This window comes from Pieris rapae, chromosome 19 (genome assembly GCF_905147795.1).
Source record: "Pieris rapae chromosome 19, ilPieRapa1.1, whole genome shotgun sequence".
Lineage (NCBI taxonomy): Eukaryota > Metazoa > Arthropoda > Insecta > Lepidoptera > Pieridae > Pieris > Pieris rapae.
The window spans coordinates 3,834,778-3,861,957 of record NC_059527.1 but is presented as its reverse complement, the minus strand read 5'-3'; positions in this window follow the sequence as shown (position 1 = coordinate 3,861,957).

The window sequence follows — 27,180 nt, the reverse complement described above, 5'->3', positions numbered from 1 at the left end:
AAATGAAACTCGAAATGGAGTATTAATTGTTCCGTATATTGGTCGAACGTTAGTGATGGTCAAACACAATTATAATGCGAAGCAAGCTTATGACTAACGTCCGTCCGGCACGGCTGCGTAAATCTATCTAAAAGTATACAAATAATAACTTAAAACTAAGCCTTAAAACTACACGCTGGTAAAAGGGGCCGACCGTTTCGTAGAACAACATCTGGCTGGCAGCTTCGTTTACATTGTTTCTTAATTACATTGTTCGTTGTCCGTAACAGTCTCCCCTCAGCGAAACCTTCCTATGATGTGAAGCTTTCCATAGGTAGGACAACGATGCGCATACCAGTCGTCTCAGCTTATGATGTTTCAATTCCAGTTCTACTGATTGGGTTTCTCCATCAGGCCCTTTATGCGTTTTCTTTACAATTCTGATCCACTGTAATACCGTCGTTGAATCCGTCCAAAGCACGATCTTGTTTGGTTCAATTCTGTAACCTTCTGTAATGGCCACGGCTAATCTCGCTTCGATTAGGGCTGCCTGCTTTAGCCGCGGTATAATCTGTGGCTTAATAGGTGCCACCCATGCTTTCGCTGTGAGTCTGACGTCAATTACATCGGTTCCAATTCGCCAATAAGCCACTCTCGCCTTTGCTTGTTCAGATGCGTCATAAAACACATGCAATTGTAGCTCAGCTCCCCTCGTGTAATTAAACCATCTAGGCATCTTCAGTGTTTTTAGATTTCCTAACTGGCTCAACCACTTTTTAAACTTAGTAGCGCGGTCAGTAGGAATTTCTTCATCCCATCCTGTCTTTAATCTCCATAACTGTTGTAGAATTATCTTCGCCGTTACGGTATAATAACTTATTAATCCTAGCGGATCAAAAATCGATATAACGGCTCCTAAAGCTTCTCTTTTAGTTGACTGCCTGATTCCCTGTTTCACTTCTTGAGGAACTCTGTGGAGGCTTGTGTTAAAAGAAAGCATGTCTTCAGTGGCTTCCCAAATTATTCCTAATGTCTTCTCATAATACAAGGGTGTGGTTCCCAACTCGTTGGGGCTTGTAGTGCGAAGCTCAGATGGCGTAGCTTCCACTATTCTTTGTGAGTTTGAATTCCATCCAGCCAATATAAGCCCGGCATAGCTATGAACTTCAATCACTTCTTGCATTCTTTTTATGGCTTCGTCTTCGGTATCAAAGCTATCTACGTAGTCATCCATATAATGATTTTTTGTTATAGCATTATAAGCGTTTGGATGTGTAGTACGGTAGCACGAAGCATTGTAATCCCTTACGCTGTGTGCTAGAAATGGCGAGCTCTTAGCGCCAAATATCAATGAAGTCATAACGTATTCTTTTGGGGGCTTATCTCGATTTTCTCCACGCCAAAGAAACTTTTGAGCAACTTGATCGTCTTCGTTCACTTTAATCTGCAGGAACATTTCTTTAATGTCAGCTGTTGTCGCGTATTTTCTCTCGCGAAACATAAATAATATACCAGGCAATGATTGCAATAAGTCTGGCCCGTCTAGCAACTCATCGTTTAAGCATACTTCATTTGATCTTGCCGCTGCATCAAATACTAGACGAACTTTTCCCGGTTTATTAGGGTTTGTAACAGCAAAATGAGGTAAGTACCAATCTTTTGATGTCGGTATTTCGGGTTTTTCAATAGGGCGGGCGTAATTCTTCTCCAACAGGTTATTTATTTGTCTCGTATATGACTGTTTAAACTCATACGACTGATCCATTTTCCGTTCAATGCTTTTAAGCCGCTTAAATGCCATATTATAACTTTCTGGGAATTTCGTGTTATCAGTCTTCCATGGCAAATCCAGGTAGTAACGCCATTCTCGTTTCTCTATTGTTCTATTAAACAATTGAACTGCACGTGCGTCGGCGCTTGTTAACCTTTTTTTATTATTTATCCCTAAGGCATCTATTGCAAAACTTTGTTTTAATATCGCCTCTAGACGCTCATCCATTGTTTCTTTGTAAACGTCGTTTCCTGCCGCCTTTTTTGCCACTTTTATTGCAAACTGGTTTATTTCAACAGCTGTATATCCCGGTCTGGGTAATCTATTTATTTCTTCCAGCGCTTTATCAAACTGCGTCAGATCTTGAGCATGTCGTACAGGGGGTTTGTCTGTAACTATTTTTTCAAAGCCTCCGATAAGCCGTTCTATCCCTTGATCTTGGGATATCGTTTTCGGTACGGAGACCTCTTCGATAGGTGATATGGGACGCTCTATTTCCCGACACACATTGTGTTTCAATGTCTCCACGCGTTCTGGGAGCGCTGTGTCTTCTTGTCTATCACCTTGAGATAGATTATTCACCTCGCTATGACTTCTTAGCCATCTATCTACCATAGCAGCGGACTTGTTTCCGTTCCGCTGTTCTGGCAAGCATTTGACGATTCTCTCTTCGTCGGCTCTGCTTAAGTCAATGGCGAATCGCTCATTTAACAATTTTATTTCAAGCTCCATCTCTTGTTCCATCTCCTGCATCTTTAATTCGAACTGTTTCCTTATATATTCTTTTTTCAATGCGATTAAGCGTTCTTGGGCTTCGTACTCAATTTGCTTTACACGGGACGCCTTTGACCTCATCTTATTTCTAGAGGTCTGAACTGACTCCTTGTCGTGTGTAACATCAGCTAGTCCACGTTCTAGGACTTTCGATGGTGATTGTAACGGCACGTTCTCTGTCCGTACATCTTGATCGATTTCATCTGCCCTCCTCGCTTGTCGGCTTCTTGTGTTCATTTTGAAGTCGATTGTATTCTTCGCTTCGATGAACTGGTGGATAATGCTTTCCGTCGGCGACCCACGACAGCAGTGCGTCGATGCGGTGAGTCACTTTGTACAGGCAATGAAGTCAACCCTCTGCACGTACTCCTGGGATCGCAGGTAGTACTGCCGATGAAATCTTCCTGGGATCGCAGGTAAAATCTTCCTTCTTCTCGGCGTCGATGCGTTGAGTATATGTCTTCTGGTTATCCGGCTTCTCGAAGGACGAAAACTGTAAGCGTACGGCGCCTCGATCTGAAGCACCGCCGCTATAGTTGAAATGAAACTCGAAATGGAGTATTAATTGTTCCGTATATTGGTCGAACGTTAGTGATGGTAAAACACAATTATAATGCGAAGCAAGCTTATGACTAACGTCCGTCCGGCACGGCTGCGTAAATCTATCTAAAAGTATACAAATAATAACTTAAAACTAAGCCTTAAAACTACACGCTGGTAAAAGGGGCCGACCGTTTCGTAGAACAACATCTGGCTGGCAGCTTCGTTTACATTGTTTCTTAATTACATTGTTCGTTGTCCGTAACAATAATATATAAATCCGCGATCGACTCCTAAACTACTTAACTGATTTTAAATTAAATTGGCACACGGTCTGCAGTCTTGTCCAACTTAAGAGATAGGATAGCTGAGATCTTTAATTATAGTCGCAATTTCATTGAATGATTATGTTGATTCGCTGATGAATTAATTATGTTCACGGTTTGGGACCAAAGATATAATACACCACCGCTTCAAATACGATGTGCTAAAAATATATAGGTATGGCACTACAACGCTTCAAATTTCTGTATCAGTCATTTGTGCGCATCTGTGCGCATCCAGGAATTATTTGTTATACCTATGACTGATAACAATGTTTCCCAGAATGCTCCGCTCGTAAGAATGTGCAAATATTATAATGCTGTGTGTGCTGAGGTTGATATTTTTCACAATAATATTTGTAAATTTAAAAAGATAGTTCATAGTAAATACTTGCAACCTTAATTACTAATTTAATTGATTAATGTATATGTATATAAGCATGTGTGTGTGTGTATGTATAGATATATTTTTTTCTTTCATTTAATTTTTTTTTGTCATTCGGTTTAATATGTGTATGTTGTTTAGTTGATATTTAGTGTAAATGCTGTGTACAGATATAACTGGAAGTCAGATTTTTAAATGTTGTTTAGTGTGTAATAATTTTATGTATGTAATTAATCTGTTTTCTGTTTTTGTACCTAAATGTGAAAAATAAAATAAATAAAATAAATTTGTGTCTGACACACGCCGTCGTCGGGTTCGAGCCGTACGAGCAAATTCGTGGTTGGAAAAGATTACAGCCGTGATTTGAACCTCAGGGAAGATAGTTGCATGGTCAAGCCAATAGACCAGCCTGCTGAACAACTATATATATATAATACAAATGTCATCTTTGATCTATGAGGATCAAAATCTTAATATTATATAGTATTCACACGCTAATGCCCTTGTTAAAGACGTTTTCGCTTTCGCAACAATTTAGTTTCAAATTTTCTAAAGAAGGGTTCCCTTTGAGTAATACAAGAATGTATAATTAATTGGATCCATTTGTAAATTGAGACTAAAGAAGCTTTATATAGCCAGTGGGCAAAAGGTAATCCTGAATAGTTATAGTGATTAATGTCTGTACAATCATATACTATAATCTATCTATCTACGTAATTCTGTTAGTCCGTATGAAATTTGAGAAAATTACTTTCCCTTTATATGTACGACTCCCACTTATTTGTAGTAAAAGCCAGTCCTTTTTACTTTATTTATGGAGACTCGTGATAAACCTTCGATGCCCACCTACGCAATCGTTTTGACAAAAACATGCAGCCCTTATAAATAAATTTATTCCTAAAAGAAATTTGACATTTGAACATTGTCGCAAATCACAAGTCACGTGATAAATTAAATTTAAATGTGTTGACGAATAATATAATGAAGTAACTATGTACCTACATTAAAAATGTGATATTGTAAAGTACTTTTAAGCTTGAAGAATAGTAAAAAAACGAGAGTGCTTATGACCACACGACTGAAGTGAAACGTAGTGTATATATGTGTGTACAATATATACATGTATATTCATATACATATATTAATATTCTACAAATATTTAAATTTATTTCATGTTTTCATTGTTAAATTAATATTTTTGCATAGATAATAAAATAAAAAGTAAAATATTCTTAAATTTAACCATACTGCTGATACTCTTGCTTATATCCCCCACTCAACTTCCGTTCGCCTTGCCCGATCACACTTTTCGTAACGTTTACGTCACGTGTTCGCCAGCTTACTCCCCAAGTCAAGCGTGCGTAAAGAATCACTTCAAAAATTGAAATTTGAATCCTGCTCACTTCTCGCACACAGAAAACCTATTAACATTTCCAGAATGAAAAGTAACATAAAAATTCATTTCAATATCTCGCTAAAAATAGAAACAGCTTGAACTTGAATAGGTAACGAAGTCATTATTCATTAAAAATAATGAGTTCGTTAGTTCATCGTGAATTTGAAATTGGAACGATAATGACGTCTAAGTTACAAAAGAATTGTACGTAACTTGTAAATTCAATTACCAGTTACTATGTTGATAAAACACAAAGGCAATATCTGAACAAACTGAAGGAGGCTTCTCTTAATAACCCTCGACATCTCGCTTTGAAAGGTAGATTCGATTGATCCTTATAAAAACCCGACTCTTCAAAATCAATTTATTACTACACTGTACTAATGTTCGAGTTTTCGTGATAACTGTTTCTGACTACTTCTTGCATGTAAAAATATGTGAAAAATACTAATTGTCAAAATAGCAAAATAGTAAGAATTTAGTGACGTATGAATGACTCGAAAAACCGATCGAAATACCGGAAAACCGCTATGTGGAACTAGCTGGTAGAAGTGGAATTCGTTGGAATCAAGAAAAGAGCGTACCAATTTTTGTAAGATCGGCAACGCACTTGCGAGCCTTCTGGCAATGTGTCCATGGGCGGCAGTATCACTTAACATCAGGTCAGCATTAATAAAAAAAAAAGTAATTGTAATTTTTTTAACCTTTTCCCTTTAATGCTATTAAGTTAGTTATTTCAAATGTCAAATTGAGTTCAACCAGCAATAATTAGGTATTAATGTTTGTATTATTTAATAATTAAAAAACATTCTTATTATAACATACTTCTCAATTATAGAATCAATTAAAACATAGATATTTGGATAACTATGAGTGGAGTTTAAATATTATAATTGGAATATCATCAAAAAATAATCGATTGCTAGTTATCCGAGTTTCACAGGGACAAAGACACTATCTGATCCTTTCGATTAATTTTTGTTTAAGATGATGAAAAATAATAGTAATTAAATTTTGATGATATTTAATAAGGCAAGAACAGCAATTTGTCACTACTACAGTGCCCTATCCTCATAATATTACACTCAGGAGGAGATATAGCTAGGACTAACTTGAAAGGGCACATATTGTTCTCTGTATTACATGAGTCAACGAAATTAACTATATGTTGCGGATATAATTTTAAATGTCTAAATATTCCTTAACTTGTGTCTTATTAATTTCTAATGTTTTTTTTTAAATTTTATATGTAAGAATTTTTTATTTGATATACATTCTTATTAATTCAAGGTCACATCTATAGACAAGATTGCGTGTTTGTTCTTGAATTCAAAGTTTAGATTGAGGAATTGAAAATAGTCATCAACAAAACTCGGCAATTGATCATAACGAAATACTTCAAATCCAAAAAATAATATAATTTAAATTACAACCAACGTCATTCATGTCTGAAAAAGATATAATATCTTGTTTAAACACTTTTAATGCAGACAGATTCATCCCTGTCACTTAATACCTCATTAAGTGTGAAAAATTAAAAGGCCAGATTTCTCTTGCTCCGAGTGAGAAATGTTCGTCCTTTAATAAATTATATCAACTGCAATACGGCTAAGATAAAATGGCGGATAAGAGTGAACTTAGACGGGAATCAGCGGTAATCTTATCTACATTGCAATTCCGAGATCTCGCTACAATGTTGTCCATTAATTGTGGTGAATGTTCTATTCAACTTTATATATTATTTTTAATGTTCCTTTTTCATTTTTACTTTGCAATCTAGAATTAATTATAATACATTCAGATAAGCTAACTAAGCCGTACAACGAAGTATTGTATTATTAAATAAATACTACTACTAATACTGTTCGCTTTGAAACAGTAAGTACGAATATTCATTGTAATAAAATCAAAAATAAATTGGATAGAGAGAAGATAAAGACTATAATAAAATAATTAAATTTAAATTTTTGTTAATCAGTTGTACCGTGTACAATTAGACATGATTTTATCAACTTTGGAAAGTTGTTCTTTTAATATTTAAAAAGTATACAAGATAGTAATGAATTATACTTGATTTTAAACACTTTATTTTAATACAATTAATATCAGCGTGTCTTAATACACACACACAAGTTTTAATACATACAGAAAAAATCAATTTTTTAAGGCAACCTCCGGCAAAACAGTCGCCTAGCTAACTATTAAAACCAACCTATTTGGTAGCGTACGTACTACAGGCTTCGTACGGTAGGCTACAGTAGAATGAATTGTTATACATTTTGATAGCTTGTCTTGGTAACAGCTGCTCTCGAATCCATCTTGGGTAGGCTGTTTGCAACCTGAATGCTTAATCTTATTTCTGCTTCGAATATATTTCATTGAATATGTCACACGGATTACGGTGAACAATTGCTAGGTAAATTCAAGCGTTGAATTGACAAATCCAGCTATGATCTGCACAATATATTCAGATAAAATTGCGTATTTCAAATTTATTTAACAGATGCCTAACTTCTTGAATAATTACATTATTATTAACAATAGAAAATCAGTGAGAAACTGCCATAGATTTCATTTATTGTGAAAATCCAATCAGAACGGAACTCCGAGACTGGATTTATTTACTCACACTTCGTTGCAAAGAGACAGAAATGACACAAGAAAAGAGCGTACAAATTCTTAAAAGTCCGGCAACGCACTCGCGAGCCCTATAGCATCGAGAGTGTCCATGGGCGGCGGTATCCCATAACATCAGGTGAACCTCCTGCCCGTTTGCCCCCTGTTCTTTAAAGAAAAAAAAACAATACATAAAAATTACAAGGGATGCCACGGGCGGCCTTATCGCTAACAAGCGATCTCTTCCAGGCAACCCTAGTAAGAAGTGCATATCCAAAAATATATATATCTTAATATATATATTTCTTGTGTGCGTGTGTATGTGACTGAACTCCTCCTAAACGACTGGACCAATTATGATGAAATTTTTTGTGTGTGTTCGTGGAGATTCGAGAATGGTTTAGATTCACAATTTTGTCCGCTGGACAATGTTTTTTTTTAATTAATTAGTAGTTGTTGATTTTGGAATGTTTTACATTGGATCCGACAGACGGCGCTACCATCGCACTGTCAAATTTTAAATAATATTCGAATTTTAATTTTAGTCTGTCCCGACAGTTAGCGCTGCGATCAAATTAAAAAAAAGTTTTGTTATCATTGTGTTATTGTAGACCATGTGCTGGATCGTTAGATATTGTCATAACATTTGAATAATAATTTTCATCAAAATGGTCCAGAATGTTTTAGCTTATTAAAAAAAGTTTGAAATTTTCAAATTAAAGGCATATAGTCTATAGACAGGACAACGTCTGTCGGATCCGCTAGTATATATATATTTATCTATAGAACCTATCTACTTACTCTAGAGAAAAACAAAAAAAATATATACTAAAAATGGATATACTGCACATATATATGGAGTTCCGAAGAAACTCCAGCTGTTGATACGAGCTGGTTTTATTTAGGGTGCCAAAAGATGCCGTTATAACTGTTGGCTGAATAACGTCTCTAGCGATTTCAAAATTGGGGGTCTCAGAATAGTTTTATTTAACTTAACCTTATTGAAATGGTTTAATCAACCGTTGCCTGTTAATGAATGACTCAGGAGTGGAAAATGTGTAATAGTTTCATCATCCCTATGTGAAGTCTATTGGAAATCTAAATCGGGCGTGATGTTTATTATGCTCCAGTAAATTTCTAAATCTTACCTCACTTCAATCCATACAAGCTTTGAATTAAAAAGGAATTAATTGATTTATTTGATACTACTTCAAGCTCTAATTATTTAATTGTTTAAATGTTGTTATTATTTAAAATAATATTTCAATTCAACGGAATATTTTGAAGTAAATTCTAATATTAACGCGTTGAACTTCTACCAAATCCTTAAAAGTATAGATAGATTCTGTGGTGAAAACAATCCGTGTTGAAGGTGTTCAAAATACTTTTAATAAAATCCAAAGTACAGGAGTCTGATTAAACTCATAAATACGGACGCCAGATGGCGCGCGCCGCGTTGTAAATCCACGGCCGATACGACATTTGTCTCTATTCCCTCTGGTTCGATAACGTCACGCTATATTATGTCATCAATTTCAGATTTTTGAGCTAAAAAAATGTATATGCGCAGTTTATAGTAAAAAATGCACATCTGCGTCAAACGCGTCGCGTCGAATTTTGTTTTGCTAACGGAAATATGCCACTAATTGTTATCAGCATTATAAAATAAAATAAAATAAAATAAAAATAGCCTTTATTACTGATTAACCTGATACAAATATACATTAGATTTATTTCAATTTTCGGTATCAGTTTGCCTTTTGGCATAGGCCTCCCCTAGGCTTTCCCATCCATGTCTGTCTGCGGCTTTTCTTTGCCATGTTGTTCCAGCTATGTTTCTAATATCGTCCTCCCATCTTGTTTTTGGCCTTCCTTTCTTTCTTTTCCCATCCCGAGGATACCATTCAGTAACATCTTTTGTCCATTTTCCCTTCTTGTTTCTTACCATATGGCCTACCCAGTTCCATTTAAGCTTTTTCACTGTGTGAGTGACATCCATAACTTTTGTCTTGCTTCTTATATTCTTAAGTTTAACTTTGTCTCTTAGCTTGAGGTTTAGGATGCTCCTCTCCATTTTGTTTTGGCACACTCTGAGTGCTCCACTCTGTTTGCTAGTGAGGGCCCAGGTTTGTGCTCCATAGGTTAAAGTTGGTAGTATGCAAGAGTTGAACAATGTAGTCTTATCTTTAAGGGGCATATGTGGATTCTTCATAACTTCCTTTAGAGACCAGAATCTTTTCCAAGCTTTATTTATTCTGATGTTAATTTCTTTTTGCATTTGATTTTCCGGTGCAATGATCTGTCCTAAATATGTATATTCATCGACATATTCTATTTGATTTGAATCTAACAGTATAGGTGTTTTTATGTTGTTTGTCATTAGTTTTGTTTTGTCTAGATTCATAGTCAGACCCACCTTTCTGCTCTCTCTGTCTAATTGCGTTAACATTGTTTTTAAGCCCTCTTGGTTTTCGCTAAGCAGAATCAGGTCGTCTGCGAACCTAAGGTGGTTGAGCTTTTTGCCATTTACATTGATCCCATACTCATCCCAGTTAATTTTACGAAATATGTGTTCTAGTACAGATGCGAATAGTTTTGGTGAGAGGGGGTCACCTTGCCGTACTCCCTTTTTTATTTTAAAGGCCTCTCCTTTCCTTTCAGTCTGAATTTTTGCCGTTGATTCTTTGTATATGTTTTTTATTATCCTGATATATTTTCGTTGCACTCCTTGTGAGTGTAGAGCGTCCCAAATGTGTGAATGTTTCAAAGAGTCGAATGCCTTACTGTAATCTACGAATGCCAAGTAGTATGTCTTTCTGTATTCATTGCTCTTTTGGATAATTTGTTTGACGACATGAATGTGATCCATTGTTGAGAAGTCGCTTCGGAATCCAGCCTGTTCTCTCGGCTGATTTTCGTCTAATTTTGAGCTAATTCTGTTCAATATTACCTTTGCAAATATCTTATATAGATTGGAGATCAGGCTGATCGGTCTGTAGTTGTTTATTTCTGCCCTGTCGCCTTTCTTATGGAGCAATATGATGGTTGACGATGTCCATTGTTGCGGTATTGTTTCTTTAGTCAGAATATCGTTGTATATATTGGTAATATCACTTATTATGTAGTCTAGGCATTCCTTCAAAAGTTCGTTTGTTATTCCGTCCTCTCCGGGGGCTTTGTAGTTTTTCTGGGACAGTATTGCGGTTCTTACTTCGGATTCTAATATTGGGAGGGTAGCTTCTTCGTCTTCTTCCTGTGGGTATTGAGTATTTGTGTAGTCTGGATCATCATATAATTTACTATAGAATGTTGTTGCTATTTCCATAATTTCGGGTCGTTTTGTTGCTTTCTTATTAGATGTCTTGCTTTTGATGGATGGAATCCAACAGGTATTCTCTCTCAGTTCTTTCAGAGCTTTCTTTATGCCTCCAGATTTTTCAATGTGGAATTGGATAGTTCTGTTTCTAATTTGTTTCCTGTGAGTCCTAATTTTTTCATTTATTTGTTTACTTAGCTGGGTTATTTGTTTTCTATTTTGTTTCTTGTTTTTTAATAAAGTTTTCCTGGTCTCAAGTAGATGTCTGGCTTCGTCTCCTATTTTATCTGTCTTGTTTTTTAGGGTATATAATTTTCTGGATATTTCTTTCAGCGCTTTTTCTATTAGATTATATTTTTCTTCAATATTTTCACTCTTGTTGTTATTCAGTAAATTATCTTTCAATGTTGTCAACAAGTTTTCTGGGACGGTGAGAGGGATTTGACTTGGTGTAATTCTTTTCTTAGTATACTGTCTCCTCTTTTTTATCTCATTTAGGTAAATGGCTCCTCTTACCATACGATGATTTGTGTTAAAGTTGAACTTATTAATTGTGGTTATATCCTTGAAGAATTTAGGTTTATTTGACAATATGAAATCGATCTCATTTTTCACGTTCCCGTCTGGAGAAATCCAGGTCCATTTTTTATTTTTGTTTTTCTTATATAAACTATTTAATATCCTAAGGTTATGTGCCTGTGCCAGGTGTATTAGTCTTTGTCCGTTATCATTTCTTTTTCCTGTGCTGAATTGGCCTAGTATGTTATTTTCGTTTGTTAATCTTTTACCAATAGTCTATATGTAAAGCTATTAGTTCACCTGTGGTCGTCCTTGGATCGCTATACAGCGGTATACCAATTACCTTCTATATTTTGCATAAAATAATATCTAGAAAACAGATACATAAGTCTGAGTCAGAGTCAGAGAGAGCTCAGTCAGAGTTCGAACAAGGATCACTGGTTTTGCATCTTTTCATAAATACAATTTCAATCACATAGACGTAAAAATGTGTTTATCAATAGTGAGAGCTTCTTACAACGTACGGCGGTGTAATTTTGCTTTGTAAGTTAAAACTGTATCAATAAAAGAGATCTGAATAATTTTGAGACTTAAATTCTTCTAGCTACGCTGTTCAATTGCGATTTTCCACGCGTTCACTGGAAGAATTCTTAATACCATACCAAGTTTACTATTCACTATCCGTAAACTTTAAGCACAGTTTTTATTACTGAAAAGCGTGTCTACAAAATTTTGCGAATTTATAAAACATTCAATCAATCTTAACTAAACAAATATTGTTTTCATATGATTATTTTAATTAGACGGGACTTTTAATATCTATAGCGTGACTTTAATAATAATAATATTTTTTTTTATATTTTATTGATAAAAAGCTTGCTAATGCTTGGCGCACTTTTACATCGCTAAAAAAATCACTAAATACAATTTTAAATGTGACATGCACTTATAGGCAAACATGACATACACGAAGATATCTAATACTAAACAAAATAAAACAACTATTTGACAAAACAAAAAAAAACACTAGTAAAAAAAAGAATATATATATATCATATCCTTTTAAACCAAATATAGCCTTTAAATTCCGACACTCCATTATATCTCGGAGTTCGGTGTGCCTCTTGGCAAAGGCCTCCTCTAACCATCACTGTTTTTTTTATACTATATCGTGACTTTAGTCTTCTAATAATAATTCACAACAAAAACTACAATACTTCAAAAAGAAACACAATTTTGAAAATGTAAACAAATTTTCCAGTTTACAGCCTTGAACCGATGGACAAATTAAAGCCTATGCTGTCATACTTAGCGTCAAGTGAAAAGTCTAACCGTCCCCAAAGACCTGGGAGATCTCACCGGTTTTTTCATAGAAACTGTATCTTTACACTCAGTCAATCAATCAAATCAAAATTCATTTATTCAATTTAGATGCGTCTTAGGGTTGGCTTATGAATGTCAAAAACGTTTACGAAATTCGCGAAAGACAAAATCCGCCACCCGTTCGCAAAACTACCAGGAGGCCTTGATCTGAGAAGAACAGGCAAGAAACTCAGCAAGTTTTACCCTCCCTCTACATAACAATAATTCAAAGGAAAATGACATAAAGCACAACGTCATTTAAGTTACATAAGTAAAAAATAAAATAAAAATCGTTTCTGTGATTTACGACATTCACCATTACATACACATTCTCAACACTTCCATGATAACAAAACAAATTATTACAATATAATTAGAACAGTATATGTTACGGAAGTAACCATATTCTGCTATATCAACTAGGTAGAACCGGATATGTGTTAGTGCATTTGACAATAGTCACCTGAACCCTCGCAACCATTTCCTGCACTAAGTGTAGCGAAATTCAATGTCTGACCTCCTTGTACAACCAACAAAATTATACAAGCCATCTCGACTTTGAATACATTATATACATAAAGTGAAGGAAAATGTGCTCAACCAAGACTATCTTAGTCGTTTTAAAATTTAATATAAAACTAACGTACATTTTATCGCTCGAGGATGTAGAATACTTGATTCTCTTGTTCGCTGTAGTTAACTTACACTACAAAATTACTGAATTGTCGAAATTGTTTATATTTGGATTAAAATAATTATTACCACTTATTTATAGCCGTCTTGCTGGAGCAGGTAAGGAAATATATATACATACATTTTATGGGGATAGTAATTGTCGAAAATATTCATATTCTTATGTCTTATTAGCCAAACCTGTAGGTAATCTGAAACGTAAGTGCAAAAGTTCCAGTGGCGATCCATTGTCTTGTCAGTTTTTTCTGTTTATTGATCATATTTTTCTAATATGTGCCAGACGAACGTCGTCGACTGGGTTTGACGCATGTAGGTTTCATAACTCTTTTCACAATACAAGAGAGTATTCCCTGCCAGGATACGAACCTACGCCCTTAGGGATGAAAATTGCAAGCTCAAACCCTGCTTACCTTCAGTAATAGGAATCATAAATTTAGATATAACAGTGAATAGAGCAATTCAATGAAATTCTAATATCACAAAGTGCAATAACTGCAAACAAATAAATTACATAACAGCAAACAAGACTACAGTCTTGTTGTCTTGAACAATGTCTAATATCTATACAAAGGGGTGTTTACATTCACACTGGCAGTGTATTGCGTACGTTGTGTGAACTCGTGTTAAATAAATATAATTTTCCGTACGAAACAAGATACACAGTAAGATAGAGTAAGTTACGAGTGCACGAACTAACTTCTTAGCTCCAAGTTTATTTGTTTTACTACGTACTGAATACGGGCAACTTATATCGTAGTACTTGGTACATAAATTAAAGATTTAAGCCATTTATGGCTTTGTTGAATTGGCTCGAATTAACATGGTGTGGCAATATAGTATTGTCTTTTATTAACATAACTTTTACACATTTAAAGAAAAGCTCTTTTTAACGGTACGAAGTTATGTATTATTTTAAAGAGGACGGCCTAAAATTATCAAACACCTGGGATCCAATAATATCCAAATTAAAATCTTAATCTTTATTAAAATTCATTCTCTAGTATTTTGTATTTCTTCATTTCGGTTATAGTATAGGGACTTGTATCGAAACAGGACCTAAATTCAGCCCCGTCTAATGCTTTACAATCGAGGAAATCTTTACAGTATAACCGATCACGCCCTACCCCTTTTCACTTTGTGAAATCAGCTGGATATTAAGTCATGTTCTTTTAAGAATAGTGCTTATATTTCTCAATAGTTGGTAATAACTTGCCATCTATTCAATCATCTTAGAAATATTAAAAAAACACGTGTTTATCACGTACTTATGATAAAAATCTTTCAAAAAAATATCTTTCGCCTTTCAAAAAAACGACACTAACAATAGGAAAAAGGTATTTAATACATTGGAAGTTTTATTATAAGGCATTACATAGTTAAATAAAGTTTATTGCAAAAAAAATATTTCTATATAATTAAAGAAATTGACATTTTTAATTTTAAAATGTTGTCTATGCTAATTGCTAAGTATAGGGTGTCGGTTTTTTGTGACTTACTCTCATTATTTTAATAAAATAGTAACACACTAAAAAATTATTCAAAATATAGTTATTAAGAAAAGATACTAAAACTATTAAAGAAATGTAATATTTTAAGACTTATTCTTGATCCTATGCAAATGTCGTATTTAAATAATATGTAAAATCATTGTAAAACGAAATTCATACAGTCTGGATTTTAATTTAACGAAGAATATTATTAAATTTGAATATAGAAGCTGGGATATATGAATACCAAGTTTTCTCAGGAGTGGAAGTGATAACAATGGCGGGGTGTTTCAATGAAATTTGCATTAGAATGCGTAGTAGAATGGTGCAGCCGGCTTTTGTGACGGAGTTAAGCGTGGCCTCGTGAAAAGAACACTAAATGTGGGTTCAAAGTATTAAACCGAGTTGGCATTTTAATACCTTCATGCGACGATTACAACAACCTTTACCTAGATTTTTATATGGTGTTACAAACATAGGTAGATAACCATAATTCAGTCTACAAAAGTATATTATATATATAAGTAAAATATTATAAAGTATAAGATTATTAATTCTTGTAGAAAATAGTCTAAATAGTCGGATAATAAATATAAAAGAGTATGAAATATTTATTTATCCCCCATAAACCACAGCTTTGAAAATTTCTAAAGCAAGTATATAATACGAAACAATTTATGTTTCAGCACAATATATAGAAACAATACTTGTTTAACTGGGAGTAAAATTCAAGACATTATTTTATTATATAATTATACAGTTACGCTGAGTATACAGCTAATAGGAAAAGTCCTTATTATAATTAAAAATGATCCAATTTCTACATCAAATTTTCAAAGACACAACTGCGTTTAAAACTCCGCAGAACATAGTTATAATTATTATGTGTTTACGTTTTGAAATTATTTAATAAATATGTAACATATAAATGTATTAAATGTGTCTTTGAATATAATCTGTGTCTTATTTCTAATTATTTGAAAATATCATATAAATTCAAGTCACCTTCACATATTATTCTTAAGAGTAAATAAATGGCAAGACAATATATTTAAATTCACTAGCGAACCCCACAGACGTTGCCCTGCATATATCTAGCGATTATGATATTAAATAAAGTATGAAAGTACCGACTGCAGCGCCATCTGTCTAACGGTCTAGGGCTCCATTAATAATAATAATATAATTCTAACGCAAACTAAAAAATTAATTCAAATCAAATAACGTGACGGGTAATTGAGATTAAGATGTTGAATATTGGCAATTCTTCGTCTGGTATAAGTCTAAGAATCTTAGATTTTTTATTTCCTACGGAAAAAAGTAAACAAAAAAAGTAATCGACCAGTATTCAATCAGAAAATAATTGTATTTGATGTAGACACACAAAACTTGTTACAACAACTTAAACAATTTCTCCAAGTTGAATCATTTATTTGATCACTTACGAAAGGCTTATAACTAAGTTGCTCTGATTTGAAGAATGGCCAAGAATCGTTAGTATAAATGTTCTTGGGAAAAATGCTGCTATTAAAGCTATGAGCGTCCATCAAAGAGATTTTACATCGCATATAAGACTTCGGACGATATGACAGTTATATATAAGTATAATATAAAAAAATATTAATGTAAAATTTTGTTTACGCTTATTTTGTATGGGCAACAATTAAAATTCCTTTTAATTTTGTTGATGAGTAGGCAATGTCCGGATAGATGGAAATGCAAAAATCTTTCAAATCAAAATGGCATCTAAAATTGGTGGCTAACACGCTTGTGCTCAATTCAAGAATTTTATTTATTTAGTTATCAATTATAATAAAGAAACTTTAGGGTGCGTCCACATCTGTCGAATATGCCGCGAATGCATTTTTGTTCATGTGCCGCTCCTGCGAAACTGCGTGAGAATTGAGTACGCGCAGATCGCGCGTGCCTTTTTCGAGCCTTACATGAGTTGCGCGCGCGCAGCTTGCAAACGGCTCGCGAGCTGCCCATTTGCGGCACATTCGCTAAATGTGGTCGCACCTTTAGACAGTAGTATCTGCTAGTATTTATATCGTATTAAAATTTCGCTTCCTGAAGAAAAAACAACTAGCAATATCTTATTAAACAGATTTAGAAATATGCCCCAAATTATTGGTTGGTGATTATATAATGAAAAATACCTCCTAGGTTCAATACCGGAGGCAAACACTTAGATTAATGTTTTTTACAATTCAATTGTTGGAGAAAATAAAACTTATCGTATACTCGTATAGTATTAAACATTAAATATGTCAAATAGATTAGATTACTATATAAATAATAACCATTTATCTCTTTTCAGTCGGCAGTCATAACACAGCAGTCGTCAAGGAGCATCAAGAGCGGACAATATCTTTTTTACCAGTTTCTGTCAGAGCCTCTGTCATGACAGTGTATTTGAAGAAGTTTTTCACTGGATCGACCCATCAGTCTTACCAACCAGAATAAGTATCTCCAAGTGCTCATTGTAGCACCGAAAAGTGATAAAATTCGCTGTTGACTCGCTATGCTGATTTTTGTCAGGAACGATGTATTGGTGCGTCTAACAATAACAAATTAAAGTGCCTAAAACACAAAAATAGTAACTATAGAACTCAAATCTGTGACTAGTTACAAAATGTTTGAGATGATTAATTTTTCAGCTCGAGTCGGATGGTCGTTACATTTTAACATTCAATTTCATCCGCAACAGACAGTTGGAAAAATTAAAGCTACATGGAAAATTTTCCCTAACAAAAACTCAAGAGCTGCACTCAACTGTATCCGCTACGTTGAAGTGGTCGAAATGCTGCATTGGTTGCTTTATGTAAAAGTCTACTTCTCAAACCGCACGTCTATCTCTATTTTAAACTGTATTGCATTATGTTAGAGTTCACTTTTGAGTGTGTTTCATATCTTGCAAAGGTTATATTGGTATGCAAACAAAGGACTGCATGCGAGCGGAGTCGCTTCGTTATCCCGATCTCGCAGGACTACGCTAATTGTGTACTTCTTATAGGCCCTTTAATGACGTACTTGGATATAAAAATGATATGATGACAATTTTCTTGTCTTGGTTTACGTCACAAGTAATATTCTTTGAATGCAAAAGAAGTATTAAGAAAATATGGACCAGGTGTGATATTCTATGTTTCGAGTATTTTGATGTTAATACTTATTTACATTATTATTTATTATAAAAGGTTTTTTACTTTTCTTCGGGAAACAGGCCAAATCGCTTTAGTGAAACAAAAAAAAACAAATAAAGCTTTTTTATTACAAGCTTCGGGGTAAGATAATTCGCAGCCATTAAAATCTATAGAAGATTAGAAAGCACTGTTCAAAATCATACATTCTACTCCTAAATATCTTTACTAGTTTTTTTTTTATTGAAAAAAGCTTGCCAACGATACATTGACACATTGCTCGGCACACTGGTACATTGGTAAAAACCACAAAAATAGAATTTTTCATGTGACCACAACTTTTAGGCGAACATGATATACAAAGTTATCTTACGTGGAGGGAACCAAATAATATACTTAACGCACATCTGTGTGATAGGGTCATACAGGTCAACATTTCCTAAAACTAGCCTCCATAAAATATTTTTTCACCTGGAATCAAATCTACGTCATGCGAATAGAACTATGGTGCTATATAGTTGTTATTTTTACCGTATAAATAAACTCCGCTCTGATAAAAATATTTGTTCTAACAGTTTATTTGCTACGAAGGCAAGCTGTTCTCTAATACCCGACCGCGATGGAAAACAGCGGAGAAAACTCGAAGCAATATCCACTGTGTAAATACTTTACCGTCCACTTCGCAATAAGTTGGTGAACAGTAACTTTAGGTTCGAATCATAGGCTTTTAACAACTGAATAGTTGAAAGAAGATGCACGCTTGCACATTTTTGCATGTTTACCTGTAACAGCATGGCTGCTTATTTAAATCAAACGTATTTTATATATCTGATGCTGAATGGCACTCAATATATTTTTTTTATACAAATCCAAAGTCTATACCATTTATTCATTATAGGCAACACAATGTACACTTATAAATGACAAAAAAGAAACTTTTTGGTTTTACACGACGTTTGAGCTACAATCATTTTATTCCACATGACTTCGCAAGTAATTAGTAGTTAAATTATAAGAATAAAAAACAAAGATTTGTCCTCTATCAGCCAAATACATAGTGAAAGAGGAGCATGTACTTACATTCTCGCAGGAACGACAGGTAAACACTAAAGGATTCGTGTTTACATGAATTAAAGTAGAATTCTTAAATCATACACCAACGATTATTATATCGGTAATTTTCAAATATTTTTACAAGATACATATGATCATGTGGAGATACTCGTTGAATAATTTATTATTTCGGGTCGTTGGATAGACAAGACTGATAACCCACTTGGCTTAAAAAATTGTCTTGCTCAATGATATGGACGTGGAAAAGTGTATACCTTATTAAGAGGATACAAAAGTTGTAACAAAATATCATACTTTTTTTAAACAATCTAGTTATCATTTTAATTTTCCTAGTACCAAAGACTATGTATATACTCATATTCTTATTATACTGCTTGCTAGCCAGTGGACTGTAAAATACATGTTTAAAATGTATATGTATTGAATGTTAGGAATATCTGAATGGTATATGTAATGAAAACTAATTAAAAATGTGTATAAGAAACTAAATCTGCATTAGATTATGAGTTATAATTAGATCTATGAGAGGGTAAAATATAGGAACCTATCTTCTCGGTTTCTCGGCTCAGGAATCCGTAGAGTAACAACTCTACGGATTCCTGTGCCCTACAGATATGTCTTAACAGAGGAATAGTGAATATTTATAATATATAAATACAGGATGTCTGCAAGAGACCAAAAACCCTAAATTAACAGTACTCTACAGGTAGGATGAAACGTTTGAGGTGGTGGGATTAGCTCAAAGCTATCGGGTAGGCTGACCACGATAATAAAGGGGTTCAAGCAGTCTTCACTACTTTGAGAGGATGCGAGAAATCAATAAGACAGAGCAATATTCAAATCTGATTTATTTTTCAAATACATTATCTTAAATACTACTTACACCTATTCACACATGTATTTATTTTATTTTTATTTTTACATTTAGATACAGAAACAGATTTTTTTTTTACAAATACTATTGTGAAAAATATCAACTTCAGAACACAGAGAATTATAATATTTGTATAATCTAATGAGCATTCTGGGATATAATTTTCATAGTTGTAGGTATCATAAATAGTTCAGGGATGCGGACAGAACGCGTCGGTACCTTGATTTCAAGTTTCTCCAAAAGGTAGATGTCAAATGAGCCATTTGCTATTTTATGTAAAGTGCACAGGTCGTTCATCCACCTCCTCCTTTCAAGACTTACCATTTAAAAGTGGACAAGACGCTGGTCATATTGCTTTATTTTGCGCCTAAGACCATACAGCACAATGCTCTGACACATGCTCTGAAAAATGGATTTGTATAGATTAGATACATATATAAGATTATTCTATTATCTTCAGCTTATAACAGCTTATAACCTGAGCCATGTCAGCAGTTGATCAATGTTCTGATGAAATCTGAACAGTTATATCTGTGTCATAATAAACCTAAATTCTTTACGAAACCTTGAAGTTGTACTTTAAAACTAATTATTTACTTCACTGAAAATAACTTTTATTGGCTACTTTGCTTCGATAGAGCCAGCGTGGGCCGACCTATTAACTGCTTCAATATATTTTCGAAAATGATAGTCGTCGAAAGATCGATCGGGGTTGTTAAATATTTTACTCTCTCTTTAGTCGTGGTGGGACCGAAAATTAAGATACGCCTTTGAGGATTTTCTATGTCAGGAAATTGTGTTACATCTTGCCTTGGATGAGCATGAAAAGCTAATACTATATACTCTAACCGTCTGCATCCCATGGGAGTTTGAGAGGAATAGGGACCCATAAATGCGCACTTGTGCACTACAATATCGCCGTACATAGCCATTATCAATAGAAATAACTCATGGTAGACATTATTTTATTACTAGTCCATGTGCCATGCTCATTGTAAAGTTATATATAAAGAATGCTCAATAAAGAATTCAATCGGTAAGACGATTGGCAGCAACTGTGTCAATATTGCACTCCGTTAATCTCATAAAACTATTTGCTTTTACGATTGAATGTTCGATGCTCTTCAAAGTTTTCCGCAATTCAAATATTATTTGCATTTCGGATAGATAGCAATATTTCCACCCACAATTTCCATAATGCTGATAGTGAAAAAGTTATCTGAATTGTTTTCTGATTTGAGTGTATTTGATTTGAAAGTTGTAAAAGGCGTACGCAAATAGGCGCATAGTTTTAATTAAGTGATGTTAGGCATGTCTATTGTCCAGTCATTAATCGTTAGATTCATGGCCCCGAAATCCAGTTTCGTAGTATAGAATTCATTTCCTTCAAAAGAAAAACCTACGACGTGTTGGCTTACGAACAAATTGTCTAAAAATTATCAATTAAACTGATCCAGAAATCTGAGGCCAAGAACTGGGTAGGTTAAAGCAGATAATTACGATAGCACGTATTACTTAAAAAAACGCTTACATTATTTTGATTATAGTTTTGATATTACTACTCTGATTCATAAAGGTACACAAATTTTATAACTATTCCATAGTGTTGTCTTGTCGAAACAAAACATTGACAACATTCAAAGTCAAAGTCAAAAATCATTTATTCATATAGGTAACATCATGTACACTTATGAACGTAAAAAAAAGAAATATACATAAAAGGAATCTAATTTTACTTTTACCGCCAGTTCTCAAATCAAGGGCGTAGAACGGAAGAGAAGTACTGGCAATTAACTCTCCGCTACTCTTTTTTTTCGATACTAAGTACAACTTCAAGTAATTAAATAGCAAAATAAAACGATTGAAATCGAATCAAACAAAAATAATTTTGTGTTTGAGCCAAACCGCAGATTTATTTTCATTATACGCTTGGATTCGGTTCCAAATTGTGCATCGATTTTAAAGTGTTAAATTGCGGCATGACTGATGATAGTTATGTTTATAAATAAACTAGTCGATGCCCACGACTTCGTTTACATAGAATAAAGTTTATTTTAAGGTAAAAAAATATCTAATTGCTTTTCCATTTATGATATTATAAACTACCTTTAACTCAGCGCCATCTGTTAGAATTGTATCAAATAATAAACAAATGTTAATGTTATCGCAATTTTAGTAAGGATGCCTATTTTTTTTGAAAATGAAATATAGCCTATGTCACTTAGGAATGATGTAGCTTTCCAACAGTGAAAGAATTTTTCAAAGCTGCCAAGTAGTTTCGGAGCCTATTCAATTCATACAAACAAACAAAAAATCAAACCTTTCCTCTTTATAATATTAGTATAGATAGGAAATTATATTTATTTTCATAGATAAGTGATAGTTTTGATAAATTATATGAATATTTTCTGCTATTATATAACTGTTACATATTTATATTTCTATAAACCTACTGGTATGTATTATTAGAATCCGCTATGATTTCGATTATGAAAACTATATCAGGATTTGCACCCTTTAACTCTTTCTGTTTCTGAAAATTTTGTGATGTTTGTCAGTAGAACATATATGTTTATTTATATATTTTACAAAGACACAACAGGAATGCATATCAATCAGGAAATAAATTACAAAAAACAAGCTAAATAATATTTACAAAACGATAAAAAAATATAGGCACTACCAAGTAATAGCAATATTAACAACGAATAATATGTGCCTTTTTTAGGAGCTTCCATTTTAGTATATAATTGATTAATATAATTATAAAATATGCTTTAGATTATAAGCTGTTCTTAATACATTTTTGAAAAGATACATGATAACTATGGCCTACTAACTTAAGCATATTGTTGGCACCTGCAACTTCTTCATTGAATTCACACTCCTATAAAAAATTAAGATAATTCAATTCATCGGTGTTAGTTTCCTGGATAAGCGTGTCCTTCATGCGTTCGTATTAAAGGTTTTTTAAGTTGAGTTGAAAACTTTATATTTACAAATATATGTTAATAACTGAATTTGTCTTTTTTTTTATTTGGACCACAAAATTAGGACAAACACATGTCAACATTAACATACATACGAAAATATAAAAAGCGATGTTGGCCCTAAAACATGTGGACACGACTAGACCAGATGGTCTTTATATATATCATCAAAGGGAGATTTCTAAACATAAGAATTTAATAAATATTTAAGTCTCTATTATCCTTGTTTGGTAAAACAACAATATGGTGAAAGCTTTAATAATGAAGCGATATACCAATAAGGTTTGTCTGATATTAATAGAACTATAAAAGTAATATAAAGTTATCGTTTGTAAAATTTATAAAAAATATATTGTTGAGTACAAAAATTTCAATATTTATAGTTTGTATGCAATTCTATTGAATAAAAATTGTTAATATTATAAATATGCATAACGTTTTACAAAATGGATTTGGTGAATGTATGTGTGAATGTATGAATATGAATTTTATTTAAATATGTTTAAGTTGATACGAGTGTCGCAGTTATAGGCCTATTGACTTCAGCGTGACTCTCATCTCTGAGAAATGAACCGATTAACTTTCTGTCTATGTTAAAGAACACATCGTAAGGAAACCGGCATGTCTCAAATCCAAAAATCGAAGACATGTGTGAGAGACATACGGCTGATCCCTGAAACAAAGGGATCAATGAAACGGATACTATCTGAGGAATTTTAGGTATTATACCAAAGAGTATTTATTATACAACAATAACAAGATCAATATTGTTTTATATCCATGACACTCTCTTTGCCCCGCATTACCCTCTGACGCAACACCGTACTAAATGAAGATGGACAACTTATACCTGCAGCTTTGATTGGACACCTCATGAGAACACTGACTGCAGCGCCATCTGCCGGGCTGATTTGTGAATTTAAACCATCCATGGCTAAACCCAAACAGGCCAGCCGTTTAGGAGGAGTTTAGTGACATACACACGTAGGGTAGAATTATGTATATATTTAAGATGTCATATCTTGTAAATTAAATCAAACTGCACATGGAGTGCAAATTTGATTGAAATCGGTTAAGTAGTTAAGGAGTTCTTAGCCGACAAACAACGAGACGCGTAATTCATATACATTAAGATAATAGACTGCCATTCAATTTCGATTAGTAAAGTGATAATAAGAACAAAGTGATTCAAATACTCGTCTAATTCTAAGGCACCTTCATTGATTGCTATGTGACGTGACCTCAGTCTCAAAGCAATTAATCACTACGTCTGGTCTTAATAGAATGGGATTCAATGATCGCTATTTCTGCTATTTATTTGCTTAAGTGAGGAGAATTTGCTGCATATTTCTCGGAAGCAATTTTTTTTTTGGTCTTTTTTTACACTACGATCTGTCACATACTGGGGGACATTAAGTAGTTGGTAGGTCGGGACTTGTCATGGCATGCTCGGAATGCGACTAGGGTCACATCCTACTTTACTTTATTGTTGCGCGAGTTTCATCCATCAAGACTTTCGCTAAGCGATTCGGGTGGTTTATGATCCTTTCTTTGTAGGTTTTCGTATGACGCAGAATTTCTTGTTTGACAGTATATACTTGGAGGTTCGTGATGCAGCTGTTCGTTTGTCACGTACCATGGAGCCTGGAGTCCTGGAGGCCAAGAAACACAAATCCTCAGAGCAGTCAGGTCTCTCCGCCTAGCCTGTCAAGTGCCCAGGAAACTTCAAAGGTTGTAGAAGGAGCTCGGCTGGCTTAATTAGCCAGGACTACTACTACTTTACGTACAACAGACCAAATGCCAAAACTGAGTCCACACTATATACACACGTCACACATACATACTCCCAAAAAGAGGCAGACAGATGTATTCAATGTAGTAGGTATATGATAGCTTTACGCTTATTTAACAACGCAATAAATGAAAAATAAATATTAAAATTGTGTAATTTAGTTGTTAAACTCAAAGGGAGTTCCCGCAAAAACAGTTATGAGCTACCGACTGGGTTATGTAAAACTTGAAGTTTGCCAATCATCTTAATATTTGATGACTCTCAACGGTGCTATGACCAAGCCATTGCTGAAGACACCATAACCAAGGTGTATGCGGACAGGTGTTCTTCTACTTGCCACTTCACCGTGAATTATTAGCGGAAGTAGCTCCCTCTAATATACTTTATTTCTAATAATATTTGAGGGGCATAAGCACAAATACAACTACTGTCTATTAATGAAATATTATTTTTTCTAGTTACTAACATTACAAACTATGATGCTTTGGTACATAAAAGGAAATTAAAAAAATTAATGTAATAATAATAATTATTATTATTATCTTTATTTCTTCTCTCAGATATACATACAAGGTTACAATGATTAAAGCTAAGATGATAACATTTAAAAGTGTATGTGTGAGACTGGTCTCTGTAACAGGAGACCTGAGTGACAGATAGGCAGCCTGTCCGCCACCGAACCGGAACACGTACAATATAATAGGTCTTTGTCATAATATACAATAGAAGAAATGAATAAAAGCACTTATTAAAACGATTATTTATATTTAGTACAAATAAAGGGAGATTGATTTCAAAGTGTGAGGAGAGTATGTATGAATATCCATCATCATTCATCCACCTACCTTTATCAGAATGCTAAATCGGGATATCAGTGAGTTTTATCCAAAAAGCGTATTTTTCAGAATGAGGAACAGATACGTTGGGTATTAAAAGATTTTTTAATGTGTCTTCTCTAAAACCTTTTATGAACTACCTTTCAAGTTAGACCTCAGTAGATAATAATTTTATACATTTACAATACATTTCTCGGTAGTAATACTTTTCCCGGTATGAAACGTTTCTTACTTCACACTTTCCACATTGCATTCACTGAGCGTTATTCACGATAAAGAAAACTCAGGGTTTAGTCTTAATATAAGTCTTGAGATGACAAACTTCGTTATTGAAATTGTCAGGTATCACGTCTGAGAAGTTCTCGGGTTGTTGGTTAGATGTTTATGTTTCTGGATTAATTTTAAACTTGTATCAACTGTTAGAAGCGTGAGTTATACCATATGATGTGATAACTTGAGTTCTATATTTGCTATTGAACGCGATGCTTTATTTACATTGAAAACCTACCGAGGTAACACTGAAAATGTTTAGAAAATGAAAAACGGCTTCATGTAGAATTTGATTGTTTTTACAAAGTAATCTCCGTTCCTCTCTACACATCGTCGAATTCGATGGAACCACTGAGAAAAGCAGTGGGCCCATTCTTCCTTATGAGTCGCTTCTATGGCATTTTTGTAGGCTTTCATCGCATCTTCAGAGCTCGTAGAGCGAAAATCTCAAATTTCATTTTTATTTCTTGCTAAATAAAAGTCGTAAGGCGCCAGGTCAGGACTGTATGGCGTATGACAGCCCTCTAGCATCGAGTGTCCATGGGCGGTGTATAACTTAACATCAGGTGAGCCTCCTACCCATTTGCCCATTTTTTTTTATTCTATAAAAAAATGAAACTTAACATTTCAATCTGTATTATGTATTTTCTATAAAAATTTTGGACGCGAGAAAAAGACATTTAAAATTCAGTATTATTTTATTATCTTAATTATACTAAAGAAACAAAAGATGTAGGCGGCTATTTTCTGTGCAAATATTTACAAAAAATCCCTGGAGACGACAGGACTACGCAAAAACATGATTGAATACCAAACTTTGCAACACGAGGTCAATTTCTAGCTATTTTAAGACTAAACAGTTTACGGACATAAATATATAATTATGATTGTTTATAGATAGAGTATAATTATTTTAGCTGTGCTTTATTACACATGTCAGTTCAACCAAATTCACAGTACTGCGGGACATTAATACAACACACAGTTTAAGTTTTAAAAATAGTTTTTTCTCTACAAGATTTTATTGTAAACCAAAGCTT